Here is an 18,404-nt window from a genome sequence, read left to right as displayed (position 1 = left end):
TATGATTTTTTTATTTCTTTCTAGATTACAGGCTCTGCAGTGAAGAGGCTTCAGATTTGTGTCTGCCTTTAGGACAACAAACACAATAGTTCTGTGGGAAAAACACTCCTAACCATTCTCCTCTTTTATTTTCTAGCAATTCTAACTTGGATAACCACCTGACAGGTTACAGGAGGCTTTCCAGGGAATTTTGGAAACTGGGTAAATAAAAACAAATTGCCTGAGCTGAAATGACAGTCTAATTCATGTAAGACTCTTGGTTGCCATTCACAACATATTATTTAAATGTTTTGCAAATGTTTCATCAATACTGATGAATGTTGCTCTAGGAGGTTTGGCTTTTCTCTTTCACACTCGCCTGTAGCTGAACCAGCACAGGCTTTAGAGCCAACAACTTCATTATTGCAAAAAGCCCTGGGGGATCCACACTGCTCACAAAGTGGTCAGATCCTCAGTTTTATCTCATCTCACTGGCAGCTTCACTGGCAAGAAAAGTGCTGTGTGCAATACTGTAGCTCCAGCATATAACACTGACTCTAAATCCATGGAAACTCAAGGGACAAGGTTGCACAGTGTTTCCCACAAGCATTTCTTCCTGGGCTTTTTGCTGAGCTATCTAGAGTAAAATTGTGGGCTTTAGAAGAGGTGATGGCAGACATCAACCGAACTGTGCTTGTTCTTGAGAAACCTCTTGTTCAAAGTTGGTTCAGATTAGTGGGAAAAAATTTGCATGTTGCCATCAAAAGCTTCAAAACTTAATGTCACGTTTTCTGAAACAAAGAAATCCTGCAAGTTTTAACCTAAAATATTTCCTGTCAGAGTCAGGAGAAGGGCTAAGTGCTTCTTTACACTGTGAGACAAGTATACTGTACAGATGGTAGGACTTTGGCAGGGAAGCAGGAGCCTCTTCTGTCTTCCCAGGGACTTCTTTTTCCCTTAGGGAGCCTGGTCTAGTCCCTCGTGACTGTCTGTGAATGAGAGTTATTGTTAGGTTGCAGTTAGAAATCTGCCTTCAGTCCTAAGAGAATGATGTTTTAGAGACCCCAAGGTTTTCCTCTTCTCCCCTGTCCACCCCCGGAAGGCTGTGGTGCTTGATCAGGAAGGAGTGTTTGAGGGAAATGACTGCTTTTACACTCCTCTTCCTCTGGCACATGTTGCTTTCCTGAATGTTTTGCTTTCCCTGTGTGCTGAGGAAGAAAGCACATGACCCAACATGCTTCAAGTAAAAGCATCATTGCGTGTGCAATTTCATTAGGTTTGCCTTCTTAGTGAAAGGTTTATAAGGAATTACATCCTGTGTGCAGTGTAATTGCCTATGATTTTTTTGTCATTTAAGGAATGTGGTGTCACTCTGTATTGAAGGAGCCTAGATCATCTAATGAGCAACCCATGAAAACAAGGAAAGAGGATTCCATGAATCTCTGACTAACCATGAAGTCTAATCTAACTGCAAAGATTAACTATTTCAGGTTTCTCTTAAATCTTCCAATCTTTTCTACAGCAATTTCGTTTCCAAGCTAATTAATTAAAGGTCTGAGCTGGAACTATAGCTGCATTTTATTGGTCTCTTCCCCCCCTCCATTTCCCATATGTCTATTTTATCCTAATCTCTAAATATAAGGGATCCAAGGTAATTCTACTGACAAAGATCACCATAGCGTCTGAACATAATTAAACTGCTTTTACTGCTCTCAAATGCTTTTGGTCAACTGGAGCACAACTCACTGCCACTTCTGGTCAGCTCACACTAATTCTAAAATTTTTAAATGGTGGATGAAATTGAACATATTTTACCTTCAACATGTGACCTTACAGTTTTATGTTTCCCACTATGACACACACTTTGGGACACAGGTCTACTTAAAAATTTCAGATAGGTGAAAATTACAACAATTAAACAATTTGTTTATCTTCTAATTACTGTGTATTTTATGATAATGTTCCAATTAATGTATTTTTGTATTTTATAGTTACAAAGTTAATTATGCATGTTCTTGGTGATGTGCATTTTCTAATATAATAACTGATGTTTTCTTAAAGCCCTTCCTGTTCTCATACTCCATAGCCATAATTATAAACCTCATATAAAAGACACTTTGGAAAAGCAAAGTCTTCAAAAATGTTCAGTTTTTAGAAGTCAAAACTAATCCTTTACCCAGTCATTGGTGCAGACCATAAAGTACACAGATTATGTGTTTCTTATGGGAAATGATGGCTATTAGCATAATTGTAGCTCCATTCTGCTTGCTAGAAAATCCTTTTTTTTAAGTCATGTTACACAAAAAAGTGTTTAAAATTTAATGTGTCTTAATACCTTTACTTTGCATGTTCATGTGCACTCCTTTTTCTTGAATGGTAATGGAGAAAGATTTTGGAAAATAATTCAAGGCATGTAATTTATGACCCTGGTGTGAATGCTCCAAGGTGCCTGCTTCTCCCTACTGACCATGCGGGGATCCTGGAAAGTTTCTCTAGATAACTCTGCCACCCTAACTATGTGCTTAGGGTTAGAAGACATTGGTAAATCTTTGTTTCATATTCTGCCTTCTGTACAGCTGAAATGTGGAATCACTTTTCAGCTGCTAATGAGGAGATTTCATTTGCTATACATTTTAACTACAAGTACGAAAGGTTTTCAGTGTAGACAAACTCACATCTAAGTAATTTTAAAGTGACAGCATTTTGATCCTTCTGAAAACTCAGGTAATGTAGGTTTGCAATGCAAACTTGATCTTGTTCCTCAAAAAAATTCCCAGTTTATACATCTTTCATATACTCCCTTGCTCTGTAATAGACCATGACTACTGTCCTACCTGTACCTGAAACAGGCACACTGAAAAGCTGATACCCATTATCCCAGCTGGTACCCTATCATCACATGCTTGTGGTAGTTGCAGTTCTAAGAGAATTGAGGATGTGCAGCCAAATCTACAGTTGTATGAATATTGCCTTGGGTCTTTTGTGCTCCTGACTGGGCGCTGTCAAAAGATGCCACATTTATATGGTGAGCTCTTTTGATGCAAACCATAGACTCCTTCCTAGCCAGACTTAGCAAAAAGCCATAAACACAAGCCAAAGTCCATAATTACTAAACAAATTCTTAGGAGCTAACCATGTGCTCTGTGTTTTGCTTAACACAAAATGTATTCAAGCAACAACATGTTGAGGAATGCATTTATTGCAGGTGGCTCAGGGTGCAGCTGCAGTAGAGCTGTGGGTTGAGCTCTGGGTGGCTGGAGCCCCAGGGTGCATTACAAAGGGACCGGAGGCTCAGAGATGCAGCAGGAGCTGAGACCCTCAGGCTTCACGGTGCTTTGGCTGCGAGGGGATAAAGGCAAAGGGGCTCCTTTTTTGGGGTCCCTCCTCAGAGACGCCAGCTGGAGTTGGTGTTTTGTTAATTAGCTATTGCACCACGATTAAATTATTTTAAGGATCGTCTGAGACTCTGCTAAAGGAAATGTGGGATCGAGCTGGTGTGTGCGTGTGGAGAGTGAGGCTGGGAAGGGGCTTCAGTCCCAGCTCAGGAGGTACAAGCGTCACTGCCAGGGTGGCTCCTGGATGCTCAGACAGGGACATTCCTGTACATACAAGCCTGTGGGAACAGCTAACATGCATGTATCCCACCAATGGCACCATCCCACCATGGCTGCTGCAGGTGATAGGACAGGTCTTTGTGTAAACCCTCTCATACATATTTCAGCTGCCTGCAACTCTAGATTGAGGCACGCTCTTAAATTTTGCTGAAGCAAGATCTTCCATCCTGCTGGAGAAGGTGTTGAAGTTATGTTAGGTTTCTTTTGACTGTGATGGATTTCAGTCACGGGTCCATTGAGGAAGTGGTCTTCAGGGGGACTTAGGTTAAACACCCAGTTTCTTCAAACTTCTGCATAGATTGTAGACCTTGTTAGTCTGACACGAATTCTCCAACAATTCATGCCCATCTTAACTTGCTCATTCTGTTAAAAAGAGGATGCTGTCCCAAATAGATTATTGCATATGTTACTCTTATAAAGCTTTCACAATTCATCTTAAAAATTGCTTTGAGATATTATCGCAATTAATATTATAAGAGAAATTGTAAAAAAGCTTGCACATACAAATGTATAGTAAACTATGCTGTAATGTAACTGTCCTAAAACATTTTAAAAGAAGAAGGAAATGTTATAAAGTGTTGGTAAATTTTTTGGATACTCTTTATGTTTGAACTTTTCTGTTTTCCTGTAGTAACTTCCGTATCCTCTTCCTGTGTCCCTACAAAGTTTTGTACAATGCAGAACAAGAAATGCTACAGGGATTGTGCTCCACCTTTCTCCTTCCTGCTGGGATATCCTTTCTGTAGAGAAATGTAAAGTATGTAATATTCAAGTAAAAATGTTTTGTAATTCTTTATCTCAGTAATTTTCTGTAATCTACAACACATCAAGCTGAGTGGCAGCAGTGCACCGCTATTTTTATGTTTTTATGACATATTAATTTGTCAGCCAAAGGTAGCTAAAATCTATTACAAAGTTTCTTGTTTTCCAGAGTCTTATCAAGGGTTCATGTCTAAGCCAAACAAGACAAGGGTGGGTTGGGTTTTTCTCTTCATTGTTTCGACTGAATTAACAGGAAGGGGGGAGTGCTTTACCTGTCTGACACTGGAGCAATATTCATTAGCTCCCACTTTGCACTTGTCTGTCTGTCCAGACTGTCTGCATCCTTGTGGGAATTGTAGGGGAATTTCCTAACTCTCAGTAATAAATAAAGAAATTAGTAAAGGCCTTTATCCAAGTTCCACTTTTAATTCATTCTAAAAGTTAATGCTTACAATAAAATAGAGGAACAGGACTTTAAAAGTGTAGGCAATGCTAATGGATAATGTTCCTGAGCAGTCAACGTAGGCTTTAACCATTGTACTCTTCCTCTGTATGTTGGAAACCTGTTTTATAACCCTACACACATATAAATGCAGATGTATATATTTATGTTTCTCATTTGGATCATTCAGCAGTTTCTTCCTAGCCATAGCAATAAGGCATGATGCTGGGTATGATGGAAGAGAATTTTCCCGTCATCTGGTAGACAGGGAAGATGAGAAAACAAACATTTAAACTGAAGTACATGTATGTTAAATAATAAAAAATCCATGGGGCTGCCAAGCTAAAAACAATGTAAAAAGGCATAAACTTTAAAAAATATGTGAAGGTTTCAGACAATTTGTTGAAACACATAGCAAACAGTAAGTAGATGGTTTGCAATTTACTTTTAAAATAATACAAAACTCCTACCTCTGCATGCATAAAATCCGCTGAGTTAAGTTCCCTATAGCTATCAGTCTTTTATTTTCTCTCCATCTTTTCTGATAAGGCTTATATTTTATTGGGGAGCTTATCTTTCTTCTTCTGCTAAGTACAAAAACCAAACAGAAAAAAGGGAAATGTTTTGACTTGCAGGAAATAATTAGCATGAAGAGCAAAATAACGATGTAACCAGCAAAATTCATTATTTCATGTTTGTGTCCTCGCTTATTATACATGATTCAGAAGTATACATCAATTTAACCTTTATTTTATTTGCCATACCTATTTATATGATAATGTTCTTGTCTGGTCTTTACTTCTATAAAAATTATGCCTTTAATAATAAGCAATTTAGCAGAAGGATAATACATGGCAAGGAATGGTCCCTAAAAAACCCTTGTGCTTAAAACTGATAAAACGACACTGTAAATTTGGGAGTGGGTTTTTTTCTAATCAAACACAAGATCACAGTTAGCAGTGGGAAGTGTAGTTTTGCATGTGGCAAATATTTATGATTGTGTTAGAGCATTCTGCTTCTGTGGATAATGGATTTGATTCCAACTCCTATTCTGCCCAGGCTTCCTCACGTCTAAATTAACAGAACACTACTAAAATCATTGGTGTTACTCTGAATTTTCATTGGGCCAATTACAAACAATTTCAGAGCTCTGTTGATGTTTCAGAAATAAATACTGGCTTCCCAGTCCCAAAGAGACTGAAATAACTTTAACCCTTTTTTTTTAATGAGTCTTCTCTGAACATAGACTATGTGAGTGCAAGTTAGAGAGCCAACGTATGTGTGGCTGATTTGCACACTTTGAGGAGTTTGCATGGTGTCCATCAGTTCTCCCTGCTAGCAGGTAACCCAGGCTTCCCACTTCAGCCAACCCAACCAACATTAGGTTCATAGAATCATAGAATGGTTTGGGTTGGAAGGGACCTAAAGATCATGTAGTTCCAACTCCCTGCCAAAGACAGGGACACCTCCCACTAGACCACGTTGCTCAAAGTCCCATCCAACCTGGCCTTGAACCCTTCCAGGGACAGCGCATCCACAGCTTCTCTGGGCAACCTGTGCCAGTGCCTTACTGCCCTCAGAGTAAATTCTTAGTAAAGAATCTTTTCCTAACATCTAATCTAAAGCTACTCTCAGTTTGAAGCCATGCCCCTTTGTCCTGTCACTGCAGCTCCTGATAAAGATTCCCTTTCTAACTTCCCCACAGGCCCCCTTCAGATCCTGGAAGGTTGCTATGAGGTCTCCACTCAATCTTCTCTTCTCCAGACTGCACAGCCTCAAATTTCTCAGCCTCTCTTCATAGGGAAAGGTGTTCTGGTCCCCTGATCATCTTCGTTCCTTCCTCTGGACTTTCTCCAACAATTCATGTCCTGCTTATGTTAGGGGCCCAGAGCTGTGTGCAGCACTCCAGGTGAGGTCTCACCAGAGTGGAGCAGAGGGGCAGAATCCCCTTCCTTGACCTGCTGCCCATGCTCCTTTTGATGCAGTCCAGGATTCCATTGGCTTTCTGGGCTGCAAGCTCACAATGCCCAGTCATGCTGAGTTTTTTGGCAGCCATCACCCCAAGTCCTTCTCTGCAGGGTTGCTCTCAATCATTTCTCCATCCAGCCTACAGGTTTTTCTGGGATTGCCCCAACACACCTACAGGTTGGGCAGAGATGAACATTACTTTAAACTCCATCAAAAATCTGTGAAACTTAGTTCTTAGGAAGAAGACCCTGTTAGTGCTACAATCAGGAGGAAATGTAACTGAACTCAACAAGTCACAGACACCAATGAGTCCACATGATGATAAGGTATAAATGCCTTCATCATGTGATTAGAGCCAACTGGAGTTTGCACTTATTAGGCAACAAAGAACCCCAGTCAGAAAAGGTAAAGCCATATGAAGCCAGACATCACTTTCTCTTCCTTTCTGGAACAACTTGGTTTTTTGCACAGCTCCACAGAGATATAAATTCCTCTCTTCTTGTCTAACCCACACAAGAGGCTATTAGGGAAGACCAGACTGTCCTCAGGACCAGTGTTACGCCAGTTAAACATAGACAATCATTAACCACCGCCTTCTTTGGTCTTTCTGGTTGTCTTGATAATCTTGGTTTGCCTATCAGAGCCTCAGGAAACCTCATATCAGAGGGTTCAGATAACTTTAGTCTGCTCTCTGGATTAAGCCTAAAACCAGTGCAAATTGTTCAATACCTTCCCCTAGAGGTTGCAGGCATCTTTTTTCCTTGAGAGCACCAGAGTAAAATCCCACATGTGATTCTAACAAGAAAAAGTTTTATTAAAAAAAGGTGAAAACTCATAGAAATGTGTCTTTTACCCTAATTTATTAGTTACATTTCTGATCAGCTTTATTAGATGAGACAGATAAGACCTGGGCTCCATGGAAATAGAAAGGCGCTGCTCTAGTGAAAGACTTACTAAAGGTAAAGAACACTGTCTTGAATGTTTAATAACTATTTCAGAGCCTGCATTTTCAGGTATATTTGTTTGTTTGAACCACATTATAAGCAATTCTGAGCAATTATTTCTTCACCCCAGAAAAACTGTTTCATCATTTGATTCAATTAAGCAAAAAGGCGTGTGTTTCTGTGAGGAGCTTATTGAGGTAAAGACAAAGGAAAGATGAGTGCTCTGTGTAATTCTGGAAACTGTGAAGTCAGAATCATGACCTGTGTCTCCTGTGCAAGGTATCCAAGTTGGGCATTTACCATGATGCTAAAAGACTTTCTTTCCCCTTCCCTGTGCTTTCTCAATTAGTATGATCAGCAAGACCTCCATGCACTCAAGTGCCACATCATTAAATCATGGCTCTAAATCATATTTAAAGCAGGGCTGTCTCTGCCCCTTCAAGTTCCACAGTCTTCCCTTCTCTCCCACAGCAAAAACCTTCCTTTAAGGCTGATACTTTCCCTACTTGAGCAGAACGCTGCCAAGGGAGTTTATGTTTGTGAAAAAACAAAAATGAGTCACAGGCAGAAGATTAATTTAATAATCCAGAAACAGATGCCCTCAAGGATGTGTGGTATGGAAGAGGAAACAGCAACTTCCATGATGCCTGTCTTTCTACCAGCAAGAATCACCTCTGTCTTTCCTCATTGCAGCTTTGCCAGCTACTTTTAAGGTAGGACTTGTAGCTTAGAGATGTCTACACACAAAGCAAATCTGGAATTGCAGCATTTTGACCCATCTTAATGAGTTTTTCCTCTCACAAGACTGCTTCATTTTCATGGAACTGTATGGAAATAGAGGTGGTGTCTTTTTTCCAAGGTGCTTGTTGTTTCATTGCCTCTCTTCAAAGTTCTGCATAATGTTTGAGTGGGTTGAAACAGGAAACTGAGATGTTCTGGGTCTCTTGGCAAGGGTTCCAGGAAGTGATAAATAGTTATTGATAATGATCCTTTGCTTCAGGAAGGGAGAACTTACTTAGCTGTTTCAAGATCTTTGCCGAATTGTGAGAGTATTTTATATCTTTCAGGAAATATTACCTTGCAGTGAGTTGTATTGTCAGCCTTCTGAGGTCTGGAGAAAAAGGTAGGTCATCTGTCTGGAAAATATCTGTTTGAGAAGGTAGAGCCCCAGATGTTGAATCTAAGGCTTCTGGCATTATCTTTGGGTGAAAATGCAAACTCTGCAGGTAAGATATCAATCAGACTGTCACCCTGCAACAGGTATTTGCTATTTAAGTGACTTCAAGCAAGGCTTACACAGAGTCATCTGTCTGGAGATGACAAGGAGTCATCTGTCTGTGAGGTGAGGATTGGATTCTTCCAGGGTATGGAAGAGAAAAAATAACAAAGATGGAAAGGAGACTAAAGACATTTCATCTAGTATCAAATGCAGAATGAAAAATGTCTACTCCAGAGAGCTGTAAAGCAAACAGCACATGGGCAGGGGAGGGGAGGGGATATACACTCAGTGGATATTCTATGTGCTCACTAACTTTAATGCTGATGTACAGGGTTGCTCTGTACTGATTGTGCTATTGTATGAGATTACAGTGCATTACTGGTCTAACATTAGATGTTGCAGAAAACTGTTGGTCTGTGAGATATGAACTGAAGAAATTTTAAGTGTCTGCTTTGGGCTGTCATCATTGCTTAGGAAGTTTCATAAAGACATTGCACTGATGTCCTAATTTTAAAAGTTTGGGGGGTTTTTTGTCAATTGTTCTAATAAAATTTCTGCAAGTAAAATGATAACTGTTGTCACTTTGTTTTCCATTTTTTGGCAGTTGATATCTTGCATGTTATCAACCAAATTAATTTAAAGAATTAGAATCTGTACCTGTGTGCACAACATCCTACATATCTTAAAATTATGAAGAAGAAAATCAACCAAATCTCTGTTTTCTGTCAGACACATACTTGGAATTTTTGAGTGAGCCTGTATTTTAAACATAAAAAATTCACTGATGATGAGGATTCATCTCCTAGAAGGAATAAAGACTGTTGCTGTTTGTGCTAAGTGTTCAACAGATACGGATGAAGCCTCTAACCCCACAATTTTTCATGTGTGGCTTTTACTGTTCTTCCTCAAAATAGTGAGAAAATTAACAGTTTGTGTTATTATATTAAATTGATTAACTTACAGAACTGCCTGGGATGAATTTTCTCCTTAGGAGTTCAGTTTTACATCTTTCTAAACCTTTCAGCCTGGAAACAACCCACACACCGCAAGGGAGTGTATGTGGTGCTACTGTCTGGAAACTTCAAAGTAGCCTTGGTCTCTGATTTATAGAAAATAAACAAACATCCTTTTAAGTAGCATGCAGAAATTATTTACTACAGCCTGTTTAGGGTAAGAATTTAGGAAATTCCTGGTGAAGATAACAGACCATCTTTTGAAGTGCCATCTTTCCAATTTTTTTTCAGCTATCATGCAGAGACTATCTTTTCCTAGGTAGGATTATTTTATTTGCTCTCCTCCAGTCCTGTCAGCATTTATTTGGCTTGACCAAATCCTCACTCACTTTGTTCTTTTCATTGATTTTGGTTTTTTAGGCCCATAATGCTGTATTTTCACCTTACTTTTCACTTTTCCAAGTAAGTTGTTTCCATATCTTAATGATACGTAAAAAAAAAAAAATATTTACAGGTCTGCTTTTATTTTGTATTCACATTTAAGTTTTTTCACATCTGTTTCTTTTTTTGCAAGTATTCTGAGGGAACTACTTTTCTTGATTTTTTTCATTAAAATAGATCTCGAGTTCTGTTCCTATGGATTTTAAATATTTTCATATTCAGTTATCTGCAAAATAAAATTAGTCTTCAACTCAATGTTCTTTCAAAATAAAAAAGACCATGGCTTTAGGAGGCAGACAGGAAGTTATGCCCTTTTCACCCAAAGAACTAAGAAGAAGGTTGGGAGGAAGATGATAAGGAAAAAGCAAAGGAGAATACAATTTGTATGCACTGGTCATGGATGTCAAAAGCTTTAAATTATCCCAGTAGGAGGTACTTGGGGAGCAATCCCAGGCAGAATATGGAAGCATGTTGTAGTGCACCACACTGTATTGACTTTTTCTCCTTGTTCCCTGGAATTGTAACTTGGATATAGCTATTTCCAGACATCTCACAAAAGACTGGGTTTTTGTGATCCTTTCAACTGGTTATGTATGAAATCAGTGTCTATGAGGACAAATTACTCCTGCACAGTATTGTCAATCTAGGAAGTGCACATTACTGTGGAAGTGAAAGCCTCAGCTATGCAAATACTTGGGATCATGATTTCTTTTCTGTACTGTTGGTTTTTTTCTCTTTCTTATTTCATACTTTTTTCCCTTTTTTCCCTCCTGTATTCTTCTCTGGTTTGCAGGTTTTTATCTTTTGTTTTTAATCTGTTTTTCCTAAACTATTTATATTTATGCTTTTTTACATCCCCCAGCCCTCCTCATAATTTTTCAGTGCCTGTGGGAAAGGAAAATGGGGCAAGGCTTATCTTTTTCCATTCTGCAGATGAAAATCCAGAGGTTGCATACAGAGAGATTCAGAGAGATAGGGGAAGGAGTGAAGGAGTGCTGTTGCTATGGGAGTCTTCTTTGCTTCCTCTCTTCTGCAAGAGTTTATCCTTAGTGAGTCCAGGGGACTCGAGACAGGAAAGGGCTCTGAAATTCTTGCCAGAAATAGAAAACAGGTAACTTGATCCTCCTTTTGTCCCACAGAAACCTGAGGACAAATGGGTGTGCCCAGTAAGTGTGACAGCAAGGCAAGAAATTAGAAACAGTCCTGTGGATAAGCAGGCTAAAAGAGAAGAATGGGCAGAGATGCCAGGACTGCAAATTTGACATCTTCTTGGCATGTCAAAGGACAGGGGAAGGCAAAGAATTGCTCTGAGACTCTGTTGCAACATGTCCAGGGGGATGGTGACATAAAGCCAACATGTACAGCTGGATGGTGAGATAAATTACTCCCAGAGCCAAGCAGATGAGTCTCACTGTCAGTGTGCCCAGTGCTCCTCCTGGCCCGGGCAGCTGAATGCAGAGTCCTCCTGGAACCTCGATTCAGGCAGAAGGGTGTAGCTAGTAAAGCAAAGTGGCAAATGTAGATGGACATTTCTGGTAAACTTGGCAATATTTTCAACATCTATGTCGTGACATTTTATGCTTTGCCATAGATACGTGTCAAACACCTTGTACTAGCAAATCATTAGCTGCTGCACAGTGCAAAGCTTATCTTTAATTAAATGGTAATCCACACATACTGAACATTTGAATTTGTCACCCTTACATTTATTAAAACAAACGTTCTTACATCTGTTGGGTTCGAGTGTTATTGGAGCTTATGTTTTCAGGCACTTACACCAGGCAAATCTGAGCTTAATAAATGTCTGAAGACTGATGAAATTGTGACAGAGAAGAATTTGGTCCAGTCTCTTCAAAATCAGGATATCTATAGATGGGTGTAATAGCCCTGCTTCATATTTGCATGGAGAGATGTACACGAGTTTCTCTTAAATTTAATTACTTCATTATCTTTATAATATTTGGAAACTTTTACATACAATTGTCCTCTTAATATCTTTCCATTATATCTAAAAATGAGTAAGATGTAAAGCTGCTGATAAGCTGAATTGCATGTTTCCGCTTAAATCTGCATTCCTTTTGGAGATATTTCCTTTTTTTTCTCTAAAAATGTCCCAATATTCTGCCTACCACATTTCCAGTATACCTGTACTTAATGCTCTTTCATTTCCTTTGTCTAGCACAAGATGATGTTATTCCACAAATTCCCATGGAGATTAGGGAAAAAAAAAAAAAAAAAGAGAGAGAGAAAATGTTCATTTAGGAAGTAAATCTGCTCAGTGCTTTATCCCAGCATCCTCTCCTCCTACTGCTTTTCATATGACCTTTTTCAATGCTCAGAATTCATCACTATTGTAACAACCATGGTTATGTTTCTTAAAAATTTTCAAGAAATCCAAGCCCTATTTAGAGTAGATGGGATTCACAAATGTCAAATCATGGTCTTTTTGAAATCCTTTTCCTTCAGGAGCAGCTCCGGAAGTTTGCTAATTAGACCCACTAAACCAAAACAACACATCAACAATGCTGTGTAGAAGGAAAGAGAAGACATCATTATCACTCTTTTATTTACCATTTCACTTCAGAACAGCACAGGAGCCCTAATCAGCTCACAACTACGTTGTGTCAGGTGCTGTACACAATAAATAGCAGTTCCTGCTTCAGGAAATGTGAAATTTGTGAATATATTTGTAGCCAGGCTTGTGGCCCCCTGGTAACTCTTTTCATGGTTACCTGTACAAACACTAGTGTTGGAATCCAGAAATGTTTGCTGCAGGATACAAACACCTGTGGTTTTCTTCAGGCTGAAGCCCAGTATAGTTTCACTTCCATGGAAGAGTAAAAGCACCTTAGTGTAAACAGAGAGGAATAAAATCCAAGGCACTTTGTGCTCTTTAAATTAAATATGCTTTATACATAGATATGCTCACTGAAAGGCCTTCCAATGAGGCATAATTCCATGGGCATCTTTGTAATATACCTGGGTCAATGCTAGTGTTAGAAAGTTCTTATTCTGTGGGTCAGCATTGCTGCTGTTTGCAGCCCTGACCTGTTAGCCTGTAATGAATCAATCTGCAGAAGAACTAGAATAACCTGTATGTGTCTCAGCTTTCTTAATTGCAGACCACAAACACTGATAGAACCTAACATGATTGCTGAGTCTAGACTGAGCAGGGAAGTGAAGGAGCACATTGAATGTGCCCTTTGGGAGCACCTTCAGATCCTTTTAAGGAGACAAAGTCTACCTATGCCATCAGAAATTCAAACTGCATACCAAAGCAACAAGTGCTAATAAATGGCTCCTTAAAAATAATTTAAATTAATACAAAATAATCAGGCTTGTGTGTGTTAAAGTTTGGGAGTGCATTTTAGCATCTCTGGAAAGTGCTGGCTAAACTGTCCACCACAAATACAAGCAACAGGTGAGACATTGCCAGCTCCCTTGTCCCATCCTGGAGGGGACAGGTTGTTTGCTTGCTGAAACGACCCCAGAGCTGCAAAGGGTGGAATCAGAGACACATAAAGTCATCCTGTCCCCAGTGTCCCTTCCTGCACCTCCAGCTGCTGCAAGGAGAGGCGTGCAGGAAGAGCCATCCAAATGACTGGCCAACAGAGGTGAACCCACGACCTGAACCTGTGATCGCATCACCACCACAAGGTGTGCTCCTGCAGACAGGCAGGAATGCAATCCCGCTCCTCCAGAGAACAGGGTGAGGAGAGCCCACTGGGCTGCAGTGGGACAGGGCTGTGGCTTCTCTCTGCTGGGAATCTGGGCACTCCATTTACTGCAGCTACATTAAAAATGGCAGCCGAGGCCAAGTTCTGGGATATTCACAATCCAAGCAGTGGGAAGTGTGCTGCCTTGTTGGGAATGAGGCGTGCCTGGAGCTGAGGTTGCTCATGGTTTTGCCTGGCATCCAGCTTGGGCACATATTTTGGCATGGAGACACACCTCTGGCCACCTGTACTTTTTCCTGTGATTTCCACATGGGGGACCTTGAAAGCCTTTCTAAGAGTCCTCAGAGCAGTTGTTTCAGGGCAGCACCAGCAGCAGTGGGAAAGCACCTTGATGGGAGCATTACACTCAAAGCAGGAAGCCTGGAGGAAGGATCCTTGCAGCCCTGATGCTCCCATCTGTGCCAGCCACCAGCACTAGCCACTATGGGGGCCCCTCATGCTGCAGCAAAGCTGGAAGCCAAAGGCAGGAATTCCTGACTTGTCCTGAATCCAAAAATCTGAGATTAAAAAAAAAAAAATAAAAAAGCAGTTAGCTCATCTCAATTGAGTTAATAATTGATGCATTTTCCAGGCTTGTCTCATCTGTCAGAGAGCAGGAAGCAATGTCCCTGAAAACTTCAATTTTCACGTGTTACCTTGGCCCATGGGGGTTACAGAAAGAGCCTTCCACCTGGGATAACCCAGGGCTGCTCATCCTGTGCAAACACGAGCAGCCAGCTCCCCTGTGTCCCTCTGCAGTGCCTGGGCTCCATAGGCTTCACTCTGGAGAAGGCTTTAAAGGGTTACCAGGCAGTGAGAGGGAAGGGTGGGGAGCGGAAGGAGCAGGAAGGCGCAGGGGAGCCGCAGTTCTCCTACAATCATCAGATCAAGTCACAGGGTGGAGGAGGATTTTCCAGATCCTCTGACCTTAAGGTTGGGGAGTGAAAGGAAGAGGAAGCACATTTGCACAGATCCTCTGTCAGAGCTTCCTCAGGGAGGGGATCGGCCCTTCTGGCCCTTTGCTGCATGCAGGGCCATGCACACACATACTCACAGCTAAATAAACACAGGAGTGAAGTTCAAAGTAGGCCCATGAGAGAAAACATAATCCGTGGGAACCTGTAATTAACCCTTGTGCTCACCAGCCCCTCAATTCATAAACATTAAGTGTGTAAACATAAAAGAAGATTTTTGCTGGGTAGCGGGAGTACCTTGCGGTCCTGCAGCACTTCCTAGGATCTTACAACCACCTTGTGAGCCATTAAGCCTGACTATGCCTTTGGGCAGAAACTTTAGCAGAAAAGGAAAACTGAGGCATAAAGCACAAATTAATTGCTGGGAACACTTGGAAGTCCTGTGGTAGAGTTGGACAGGTGGCAGAAACCCCACAGTTCCCCACCACCTACTTTGTGCCTGATTCAATGCCTGTTGAAAACACCAGGAGATTTTTATTGACTTTCATTTGTTTGGCTTAATCTCCTCTGCCACAAAGACATGATCATTTGTGTTTTATTAGGCACCTGTCCTGCAGATATCTGAGTCCTCAGCATGGGTTTCTGAGACAGTAAGACATACTAGAAATAGACCTGAGAAAATCTTTTTTCTCAAAAACTGATCATCAAAACCAGCAATTCAAAGGTTTGTTAATAATACAACCAAATCTCTCCTATGTTTTTCTCCTTTTTCTCCTCTTGGCCATGTTTTATTTTTTTCCCTCTTCATTTTGTTTTCAAGCTACAGGAAGTTTTAGTATGGACCATTTTAGATTAGACACAGGATTCAGTGGGTGAGACCTTCCCTTCAGCAGATTTCGAAGAATGTTATCACTGTGAAGAGGCAGTCAGAGCTGTAAAATTGACCAGTAGTTTCTGTTTCCTAATCCTGAATAATTCCCCTCCTGAAGAACATAAAAAATAATAACTGAGCATGCAAGCAATTCGTCTTCTTACAGTGGCAAATGAGCTGCCCAAAGTGTGAAATTCAGTAAGAGTTCTTTTCAACAAGTTTTTTTTTTTCTGTTCCACACATCATAATTGTGTGTGAATGTCTGCAGCAGTGTGGTCTACTGGTAAGTGAGCCAGCTGAGGTAGCTAGAGTGTTTTCTGGAGTCACTAAGATAGCTTACTAAAGGTAGCAGCCATGTTGGCATCTCCACTGATTCTGTGGCTGGATTTTCATCTTAAGTGGGAAGGCAGTTCAGCGTCCTTTACTGTTAGTCTGATCACTTCTCAGCATTTGCTCATTGGTTCTCAGTCTTTTTTTGCCACCTCTAAGCCATTTTTTTCCTAACCACCTGTACTCCCACATCTCTTTCTTTTATTGCTCCTAAGATGGTGGTACAAGAAAATAATAGAACTCTTCCAGTGACCACATATTTTAATCTTTTGGCACTGGGTGATGTTTACACAGCATTTTGTTCACCATACTAGGGAAGAAACAGACCTTTAAACAGTTATTTACAAACCCTTCAATCTGTCATTTTTATATCCAAGAACCACTGGTTCTGACAAATGAGCCAACACATATGAACATTGGTACATTCTGTATTTTTGATGTTTCTTTTCTTCCAATCATTAGCTTTGATTTAGACTATGTATTTTTTCCCTCTTTATTTTTAGTACTTTACTCCTGTGAAATAGATAATGATATCTATTGACTATTACCTTCTGGAAGTCTAAATTTTTTTCCCACAAGCTAACAAAGATGGCAATAGACCAGTTGTGATTACATATCACCTCTTCCCATTATCCCAGAAAAAAATGCACAATTTGCACAGATAAAGGGACCTAGACAGAAGGAGAGCATTGAATGCTGTCTCCTTCAGAGACAGCTAAAATCTCTTGCTTTTCTGGTTTACAACTGAAAGGGCTTTGCCATTAGGAGGTCTGCTGGTACGGAAACCCAGGTGCCAGCACACCCTGCTCACTGCTGGATTTCTGTGAGCCATGGTGTTGATAAAGCACTTGAAACGCTGGTGAGTGGCCTCTTCCAGGTCATCCCATCCACGTGGGGATCTTGCAGCAAGTCTCCAGGGTGTTCAGTACAGGTCACCTACAGGAGGCTCCAGAATGAGGAAAAAATGGCAGGAATTGGCTATTTTAGACTGAACTCAATGCATGAATGGTGACATTCACACAATCTGCCTGGAATATGCAGCACAAAAATTCATCATCATCTCCCAATTTCTGATAATGCCTTGATGCCATTGTGATAAATGTTGTACATATGACCTGAGTATCTATTATTGAATGTTGACCTATTTAGACTCCTGGATTCTTCTGAATAACCCCAATATTCAAGACAGCTAAAACTTCATGTTCACTTTGTAGCTGCTGAGAAAATTGCAGCCCTGTAATATTCTGACAGCTGGTCTTCTGGACACAGTGTCAGAACATCTTTAACACCAGCAATTCATCCAGTAGCTGCAATTTGTTGTAGGTGTACCTGTACTTGCACAATGGTAAAAAAGCTCCCTTTAGTCCTTCCAGATCAGGTCATTCCCTTCTGTAACATCACCTGACTTTAACATTTGCATCCTCTTGGAGCACCAATGTTATTTCCAATAGGAGGAAAGAGCCAGGACTAGATTAAACCATACCCCTTACTACACCAGAGACAGGAACAACTACAGGGTTTGCAGGAGGAAACCAAAGGCAAATCTAATTTCTTTAACTCAACATTCCTTTAGTGGCATTTTGAGCATAGAACAGGGAATTTCAAGCAGTAATACCTCATTGCATGCTCCAAAGCTTAGTGCTACAGGTGAAGGGAGGAGGAAGACAGTCTTTTTTTCTGGAGGTTGGTATTCCTCCTGCCTTCTCCTGGGGAGGCTTTCCTGAACCTGGTGTCACAGGCTCTGCCATCAGCAGCCTCTGCAATGATGCTGGTGACAGCTTCCTCTCCCATCTCCATTCCCACCTGGGAGGGGACACAGCAGGATGGGGTCCTCACAGGAGGACTTTGTGATGTGAACAATCTGCTGTGAAAAGCAAAAACCTTAATTTTTAAATGCAAAGCTAAAAGGAGCTCAGTGCTTTCTCTGCAAAGTGAGGAAGAAAAGCTTCCAACATGTCAGTTGCATGTTTTTGCTCTGCCTTGTGTGAATAGAGTAGTCATATTGGTCTTGCTCAAAGGCTCCCAAGAGAGGCCAAAACTAAGTTACAACCAATTTTTACATTTCAGGAAGGACAGGTGGATTTTCTAGGAGACAAATAAACAGTGCTGCTGTTCACATCTTGAGCTGCCACTGGAGCAACATGGCAATGTCTTTTCATAAACCAGCCTCTCTTTACTTACTAAGTGGACCAGTGCTCTCACAGGAAATCAGACATCTTGTGCATTGGGCTCTGTGAAGCTTGCACAACTA

The sequence above is a fragment of the Molothrus ater genome, chromosome 5, assembly GCF_012460135.2.
Source record: "Molothrus ater isolate BHLD 08-10-18 breed brown headed cowbird chromosome 5, BPBGC_Mater_1.1, whole genome shotgun sequence".
Taxonomy (NCBI): domain Eukaryota; kingdom Metazoa; phylum Chordata; class Aves; order Passeriformes; family Icteridae; genus Molothrus; species Molothrus ater.
The sequence above is the reverse complement of the archived record's forward strand: the minus strand, read 5'-3'. Positions refer to the sequence as shown.